The sequence below is a fragment of the Scatophagus argus genome, chromosome 20, assembly GCF_020382885.2.
Source record: "Scatophagus argus isolate fScaArg1 chromosome 20, fScaArg1.pri, whole genome shotgun sequence".
NCBI classification, from domain to species: domain Eukaryota; kingdom Metazoa; phylum Chordata; class Actinopteri; family Scatophagidae; genus Scatophagus; species Scatophagus argus.
Genome location: NC_058512.1, coordinates 5,135,440 through 5,144,537, shown reverse-complemented (window position 1 = coordinate 5,144,537; position 9,098 = coordinate 5,135,440). Strand labels below are relative to the sequence as shown.

General features: G+C 39.7%; 1 long non-coding RNA gene across 1 annotated transcript in view; it reads left to right on the top strand.

Annotated features, from left to right (window-relative positions):
- Positions 1 to 8,041, top strand: part of LOC124051385 — a 35,296-nt gene extending 27,255 nt beyond the window's left edge. Inside the window, exon 3 of the long non-coding RNA XR_006841824.1 lies at positions 7,132 to 8,041. This is a non-coding gene — a long non-coding RNA (uncharacterized LOC124051385). The remainder of the gene's footprint in view (positions 1 to 7,131) is intronic.
- Positions 8,042 to 9,098: the final 1,057 nt, after the last annotated feature.

The window sequence follows — 9,098 nt, the reverse complement described above, 5'->3', positions numbered from 1 at the left end:
AACAAGAGAGCTGTGACACAGCTGGGTAAGTTTTGAAAAAGTGGTTATTCTTCAATCCAAAAGTTACAGATTAAGTATTTTTCGTCTGCAAAAACAGGCAAGTGCGGGTGTAAATTTAGAACTTGTGTTTTGATGAAGTCCTGAATATAAACTGAAAGCAACTTTGCATTTCCTTTTCGTGAGACATACAAGCCTATTAGGGATTTTCCATTAATTTTACTGCTGTTTTTTTTTTCATATCATTACATATCATTAGTCTTTCTTTGAACTTGTTTTAGGGTTGCAAACTAAACCAGTATTCATCTGTTTTCCTGTGCCACATTCTGAAAACCAGGTAACTTGACACTGGATTTGTTTATGCTCAGAATATTATGAGGCCATAATGTTTTCTTTTGTATTGTTCAGCACAAACTGTGAGAGAAAATGTGTGCTTAAGCTACATATATACTGTAACTGCACAAGAAGCTAGTTTCTGCTCCCAGTAAAAGTGAAAAACTAGAACTAAACCTCTGTGCCATTAAAGGTCCAAACACTCAAATCTTATATTCAAACATATGAAAAATCAGCTTTTGGGGAGGCAGGTCTTCTGATCACAACTGAAAATTTTGTCCCGTGTCCTGTTCCAGGAAGTACTTCACTCATCTAAATAAAAATTGATATCAAAGGAATAGTTTGGAATTTTTGGAAATATGCTTATTCACTTTCTTGCTAAATGTTACATAAGAAGACTAATTCCACTCTCATAACAGCCAACAGCCAGTTAGCTTACCTTAGCATAAAGACTGGAAACGAGTTCAACAAGATAAAATATCAACAAAATAAACAGACTGTTCAGCAGCAGTTTACAAGCACATTTTACTCAGATCCAGTTTGTCTCTAATGTACTTCAGCTCCGAGTATTTTTCCCTCCAGAATTCCAAATAATTTTCTTTTTAAATTTTCAAGGTTACTTGAACAGTTCACTAGATAAGCACTTTAAGTTGACATACATCCACTGAGCAGCACTTGAGGTCCACCATACTGTGAGACCACTTCATCTTTTATTATGGTAATTTCCAAAGTGTGAAGTGCTCTCAGACCACCTACTATGCCACAGCCTTCAAAACAGTCTGAAATAGGTCAACAAACTCATAATGCAGAATCATACTGCAAATGCATTTAAATCTAACCTTAAGAGAATTGATGCGCTATTTACGTTCAAATGTAAATGTCACAACAGTAAATGAATGCAAACATTGTTTTAATGTTAGCATGACTCCTTCATATACTCCTTTAAAGAATTTCCCCTCGGGGATAAATAAAGGAATTCTGATTCTGATATGGATAAGCGTGTGGAAAGTCTTGAGATTATTTCAGCATTTACTCATTTGTCCACTTCTCAGCACAACTCTGCAAGCTCTTTGAAGTATGAAGATTTATTGAGTTTATTTCCTCTCTTTCAGAATCTGTCAGAATGGTTTTGCTTGGGGAGAAGGGCACTCTTAGGGCTCTGAGGCACTGCAGTAGAGCTGCAGGTATATGGCAGAGAGTTCCTTTCATGTTGTAGCAGTGGGACTGAATGTTTAAAGAATTCATTCTGCGTGGATTGGGCCCCTTAAACCATTAATCTATGCAGTGTTTTCAGGGTTTTAATAATGGCTAACTTTAGTAGAGCTTTCGGGCTCCAGCTTTTTATCCCCCTCTCTCTTTTCACTGATTCTTTTACTTTTGTGAGCAAGCTGAGAATTCTCACGGGGGTAACCCCATAATGCTAACCAACATAAGATGAACTTGTGAAATGCTACACCCACCAACATTTATTTAAAGAAAACCAAAGGGAAAAAAAGGGAAAAAAGTTCCTCCTTATGCTTTGGCTGCCTATCGCCACAGGAAAACTCTTATCCGTATTATAAACTGGTGCAATTGGTTTTTCAGTGTTTTATTATACTTTGAAATACCCATGAAATGATTGCAATACAAACATTCTTGATCCCATCTGGGAATTAACATCAAAACAGACTTCTCACCTCAAGCCAGTGGGCTGAAGCGTGAATTAGTAATTACCTATTGATTACATTTGAATTTTTATTAATGTGCAGTAAAGGTTTAGTGGCACTTTGCCACATAGGCATTAATCAGCTCCAGAGAAAGTGTTGAGATGTAAACTGATCTCAGTGTCAAAGTTATGCAACGCTGACACTCCTGAATTTTCTTCTCTGACGTTTCTACCCATCCTGACAGACAGAGTGTCTTTGTTACTGCAACAAAGCTCTCTGCTCGATGCTTTTCTGCTGCTAATTCACATCTTGCGATTCAAAGAACCCTCTGCAAGTTCTTTTACACAGGGAGCATCGGCGGCAGACAATGACCTCCTTCACTAGACTGGTCGATAAATCATTTATTTTCAATATTACTCACAGTTCGAGTGTTTTCTGGTTGAAGAATTCCTAAATGATTCAAAGAACATACAGGAATGTTGTACTGAAATATCTGACTGTATGTGCCTGTGAATGAGAAAGTATATTCATTAAATGATATGGTGTGTCCGTGGTTAATGCAAAAAAGAAGAGAAGAATTACATAAATATATTGCAGACCACATTTTGTACTGTTTCTTACTAAGGGGAAAGTCTGTGTTTCTTCAGTTTAAAACTTAAACATGTAATATTATTTTATGCGGAGACAAGCTTGAAACATGACATGACATCATCATTTAAGTTAACTTTATGGACATGTTGGCAAGTTTCGTATTTATACAACAGGTATGAAAAACAGAGGCACTCGTTTGGATTGTGTTTCCTGATCTTCTTCACCAGCTCCTGAGAAAAATACACGGCTCTTTAGCAGCTAGGGCTGTAAAATCAAAACAACAGGTTTACATATATTGAAATTCTTTTAATTCCAAGAAGTCCACTTTCTTGGAACTGCATCTTGCCCTTTTGAAGCATGAAGCTGGTTGTGTATTTCTTCATGTGCATCTGCAGATGTGAGCAGATTTGTGCGTGGTAATGGAACACTATGAATGTAGTTTATTGTAGTAGGCCTACGTGCCATAATTTACGCAGAGAATAGTCCGTGACAACAGTGAAGCCAAATTCCCTATGACAACATCAGCACACAGTAAATGGTTCACACATTGCCGTAATGTGTTATTGTGGAGAATATTCCTTAATCTTAACAAGCTTAAAGGAATGGTGCATCATTTGGGAAATGCGTTTATTTTCAGTGACCGAAAAGTAGAAATGTAAATGTAAAAAGGCATGATATGAGTATTGACCATATCCTATTTGAAAATGGTCAAACATTAATATATTCCCTAAATGTTGATCTATTCTTTTAATTAACAGAGCAATTAAACATTCAATATTAACATAACGCATTCACAACAAAGCTGCTGCAAACTGAAAAGGTGTAAAGAGGGAAACAGGAGCTTTGTATTCTGCCACGTATCAGGCGAACACTCTTCCAAAAAATCCAGTAACTTCTGTCTTGCATTAACAAGACATCCTGCCACAAAGCACTGCAAGGTGATTAATGAATAATGTTGGCAAGCTGTAGTGGAGACTTCTGAGAAATCACTGACACGGATACAATCCTGAACTGTCATCTGAAGTGAATACTGGGACAGCTTTGTTTCTCTTTTTTCACCTCCCTGTCTCCTTTTGCATCAGGGTAGCCGTCTGTTTAAAGATGTCACCTTTTAACCATAAGATCAGTTGATTAGTTCATCATTTAGAATGTTGTTGACCATATTTCCATCATAGATATGCAGAGAATTGTCTTTTCAGTAGGTTCTTTCCATACAGGGACACATAAAACCTCAAGACTTCCTATTGCAGTTCTTCTGAACTTCTCTTTTTATTCATACACATATACACATACTTCCTCTCTTTCTCTTTTACTCTATGTTTTTGCCTCGTCGACAGGCCTTCCTCTTCCTTGTTAATGCCTGCCTGTCTGGAACGCTTGTTAGTCTACGTCTCCCGCGGACTACCCCTTTACTACGTGCTGTAGAAGCAAAGAGGCGGTGACATGTCACATAAACAAAGGGGGAGAAAAATGGGCCACATCATGTGGAGGTACAGCACAGAAAGTCACACTGGAGGCCCCCGTTTGATGTGCGCGCACAGAGAACGGTGACCTAGTTTAGCACTGACATGTTTATGGGTGATGAGCGCAGACCAGTGATCTCGCTAGCAGAGATTGCACCCTTGCTCCAGGGCCCTCTCATTTGGAGCACTTGGGCTTGAAACCATTCCAGCAGACGAGACACGATTCTTGCTGGGTGGAACCTGAATGCTCCTCCTTCATGGCAGCCCACGTGTCTTCTACTGCCTTTACTGCCTTTCTTTACATGTTATCATCACATCTTTTTCATTTTTAGCCATAGTAGCAGCATGTCTCTAAGGATACCAGTGCCATTCTGTCTGTCCACCGTGACTAGTAAATGTTTGCATGCTAACGTACTTAACTAAGATGGCAAATAAGGTAGACATATCTGCTTAGCATTGCCGCGTTAGCAATGTTTCACATTGACATCAGCAAGCTGATTCCAGCCTTTGCATTTCTGTGCCACAGAACTATTAAATTGATTACGTTTTCAGATTTTTGTCTGTAAGCTCAGGTTCTCGCCTCCTTGTTCATCACTATATGGAGTGGTAGTTTTTCCTATGCATCTGTGCATGGAATGCCTCTCCGGGCTTGAATTATTTATTTTCCCACCAATGTGAGACAACGTGCGTTGGGCTGCTTTTCTAAGACCTGCAGTAACCTGACCAGTAAACCCAGCAACCTTTCAGCTGCTCATTTTCTTGTTCCTGTCAAAACATATGTCTTGTTTTTGTATTACACTACAGGAACTAGTGACATAAATTGCCCTGGTCCTCATTATTTTAAAATTATACTTAATGCTTATTTCACAAGTTCATGGGTTCAAGAACAATAATGAGTCCTTATTCCTATGGCAGCTATCTCATGGTGTCCAAGGCCATGTGTGAGTTGCCACAGGGCCTGCATGACAGCCTGAGTGTATTCATTTTTCTGATTAAAGCCTCTGATGAAGAGGCCTGCTCTATAATTACAGCCAACTCCACAGCCACTCTTTGTGAGATTCATGTTACCAGGGCAACAAGCAAATTAAATATGTCTCCGAGGGGACTAAACATACCCTTGCTCTATAAGTGTAATCTTGTTTGATGCGCTTGCCACGATGCTCTCCCTGTGAGAGGGGAAATAATTCACAGAGATTGGTTGGATAAAGGGCAGAGGCAAGCGAGTCTACTGTGTTACCCTGTCATACCATCAGTCAGAGAATGGGAAAGACATTCTGTCTCAGTATGAGCTTTTTCTTTTTTACATTAATAATAGAGTTACAAAGCCACAAAGGATGATTATGACTTGGCCTAAAGATCAGTTTTCTCTGTTCAGTAGGGACTTAATTGGCCAGAAATAGCAGGCTTTAAATCTGCTCACTGTCAAAAAAACAACTGCAAATGCAATGAACCTTCATGGTCAAGACTATTTGATGTTCACATTTATTTTTTTAGCCACACCAGCGGGATGGAAATGTCAAGCCTTTGGCCAGTCAATCCATCGCTTTGGTTCCAACAGATATCCCTCCGCAAACACTGAGAGGACTGACATGGAACAGTCATGATCACCAGAGGTTAAAGCCTCCTAATGACTTTGGTGATTTCCTTTCTTTTCCTCTAGTATTAATATGAGGTTGAGACGTTTGGGTGTTGGTGAAATGTTTGGTCAGTTTCTCTAAAGCAAAGCATAGCTGCAAGGTGGAAGAAGCCATTTCAGGCACTGTACAGATTAACTGCCAAGATGCTTTTCCGCAAGAAACATCCAGTCATATCCAAAATCTGTCTTATTATCTGTGTTGAAAACAGTCATTATTGTTGTTGTTATTGTTAGCTGTTATTGCATGATTGTTAGCTGTCCTCTGACAATCCCATTATGCCTTTGGTTGAGTCTGTCGACCAATAAGAGTCTTCATTTCTGTCCGACTGCTTCTGTGCGTGTAGAGTTTGAGAGTAGCTTTGCTCAACACTGGTTAGCATGCTGTCATTCAGCTCAAAGCTTCGCTGTGCCTAAGTACAGCCTCACAGAGTGACTAGAATAGGTGTAGGCTTGTTTTCTCAACTCTATAAATATCTTTAATAGTCATAATAGTCTGCTTGGGGACTAGCACTGAGAGCAGGACACTGCTGGAAACAAGCAGTGCAGGGTGCAGGGGGTGGAGGGCGACCCGTTGCATGATATGTTGCAATAAACAAATAAAAATGTAGGCGATATTAGCTGCATGTAATATTTCGTAAGTAGGAACATCAGTCCTTATTAACTTTGCTATAGATAGTCGCGGGATGTCCTCAGCGCTCAGCTCTAAACATAGACCGTTCTGCTATTCTCTCGACATCAACTCCATGGATTTGTCCAGCTATTTCTCACCTACATTTCAAATTCGTCATCAACACACAGCAAGGGTTTCATAGTGTCAATTTGAATTACATGAGCGGGCCATATGATCTGGCTGCAAATTGAATTTCCTAGTAGGCACTCATCTATCTCTGTCACTGGTCTGCTGTTAGATTGCAAGATTTGTTGGAAGGACTCACTGATCCATTCCTATTGACTTATTCTGCAGCTCTCTTGCATGAATAAATGTAATGTAAATGCTAGTTTATCTTTTGTAAAATGGGATAGATTCAGTGCAGGTGATATTTGAAAGACTGAGCCTGGCATGGTATTATTTTTAACTTGCACATCGCTCTGTTCTTTATAATTGCACTGGTCATTATAATTGGTGTTTTATAGTACAAAGTATAAAAAGTGATCTACAGTGAGATCGGCATGTTTGCATCTAATAATGAAAAATAATCTGAACAAGGTCACAATCACTGGTCTTAACGTGATCTTAAAATGGTGGGTATTTCATGCACACATGCTGCAGGTTGACGCACTGTCAGATTCCTACATGTGGGAACAAGTGCAGTGTTATGGTTTGAGTCCGAGGTCAGAGATAATGTTTGTATCTATCAACGTTCACTCCCGTAATGTCCACTCTTTTTTAATAAGATTACGAGGTTATAAGGCAAAAGGGGCTCTCACAATGCCTACTAATATACATTTGTTCCAACTCTGACAGCAGATGGCAGGAGAATGAAAACACCTTGAGGAGACGACAGAAGGAGGAACAACTGAGAGAAGAGAAGCGAGGCCTTGAATGCAGCACTGAAAGAGAGGGTCTAGGCTCTGGAGACCAGTTAAAACAACAGTCCGAGCAATGAAAAGCTACTTTCATCTGGACTACACATCCAGTTCCCACCACAAGCTTAGGTATCAGTGTGTGGGACATGATGGAGAGGGCACCGCAGTGTGTATAAAGCCGACCATCTGGCATCATAAAAAAAAGCTGTGAACACTGAGGCCCCACAGAGTATCCATCACACGAGACAAACACAAGCAACTTTGAATAGTAATTGTCAAGACTGGCTTGTGTGTTTGTTTCAACAGAACTTTCTGCCAGAAGAAGCATAAATGTGTGAAATCCGAGCTTTTGATTATCATATATCACCATTTCCAGGACAGGTTGATATGAACATTTTGTGCACCTGCTCAGATCAACATGTCCTTTACAAGCTGAATTTCCTAACACAGTATTTGCATCCCCGTTTGCTCCCAAACCTTTAGAAGTGATAGCTCAACATTACTGGAAAGACACTTTATTTTGGCTGTATTTTGGCTTTAGATGAGAAGATTGCTGCCACTTAAGTCATTAAATATGAAGCCAGTCAGTTTGCTTTGCTTAGCAGAAAGACTTTCCAGAGATGATAAAATCCACCTAGTAGCACCTCCAAGGCTCACTAATTAACACATTATACTGTCTGTGTTTAATCCTTACAAAACCATTGTGTAAATATGACAAGTTGTGGTTTTATGGGGTGAGGGTGGGGTTAGGTGCCAGACTTTCTGGGCCAGAAGCGTCATCGAGTTCCAGCTTCTTCCAAAATATGATGATGTGTTGCTTTTCTCTGTTGTCTATTATTGTACTTAGAATAGCTTTGGGTTGCAGACTGTGTGTGAAACAAAACAAACACTGTGAAAACATCATCAGTTTGTGGCAAATAGAGAAAGAGTCCTTAATGACATCAGCACATTTGAAAAGAAGTTGATTTGTTACAGCTGAGGTTGAGGTTTAATATGTGTGGAAAATCTACGGTATTAATTTACTAAAATGTTTATGTGTGCCTGTCTTTTTCAGAAACATTGCGCTCCCTGGACAAAATTGCAAGCTCTAGTCGTGCCAATCATTAAACATTGTCTGAACTAAAATAAATAGACTAAATATCTAATACCAGACAGCTCACTTGATGATGTGTAGTCTGGCTTCGCCATGCAGGCAAGAACATGTCTGTGACTGGAGGCTCAGGCTGTGTGTGCAAACTGAACAGACCCATAAAATTGGACTGATCATTGTTTGACATCTAATATTAATTCAGAAGCGCAGTCCTCTGCTGGGGCACGACTGACATTTATGGGCATCGCTCCGAGGCATTGTATCCCTCTAGGAAGTGATATAAAAAATATTGGAGCTCGCTCCCCCCCAGCCTGATCGTGACACCAATCTCACACCTCTCTGGGAAGAGTTTAGACCTCTGAGACCGCTGCAGGGCATGACGTGAGAATCCTTTGTATGTCTTAATCTCTACCTAATAATGAGAAAGTCCATCATTTTGTTCAGCTGGGAATCTACCCTCAGAGGCCACCTTATTATCTAATTCAACAATAAACATGCAGTTGAATTTACACCTCTCTGAAACAAGACATTATAAGCCATTATAAGCTTTATAAAGGTGGAATATGTTGTAAAGGTGCTGAACTGGAATGCGTTATATTATATAAATATACCTAATAAAGTGCTAGTTGGCCTGAAGGTTAATTCGCCTACCTGTAATTTGTGATGAGTGACCTGGATCAGTTAGAACAGTTATTACATGTTCACTGTAGCATGTTGTTTCCACATTACATAGTAAAAACCCATGAACACACAGAAGTAAGAACAGTGGCTTCTCTTGTGAATGAACAGAAAGGCCGTCTCAGCTGGTTACAAAC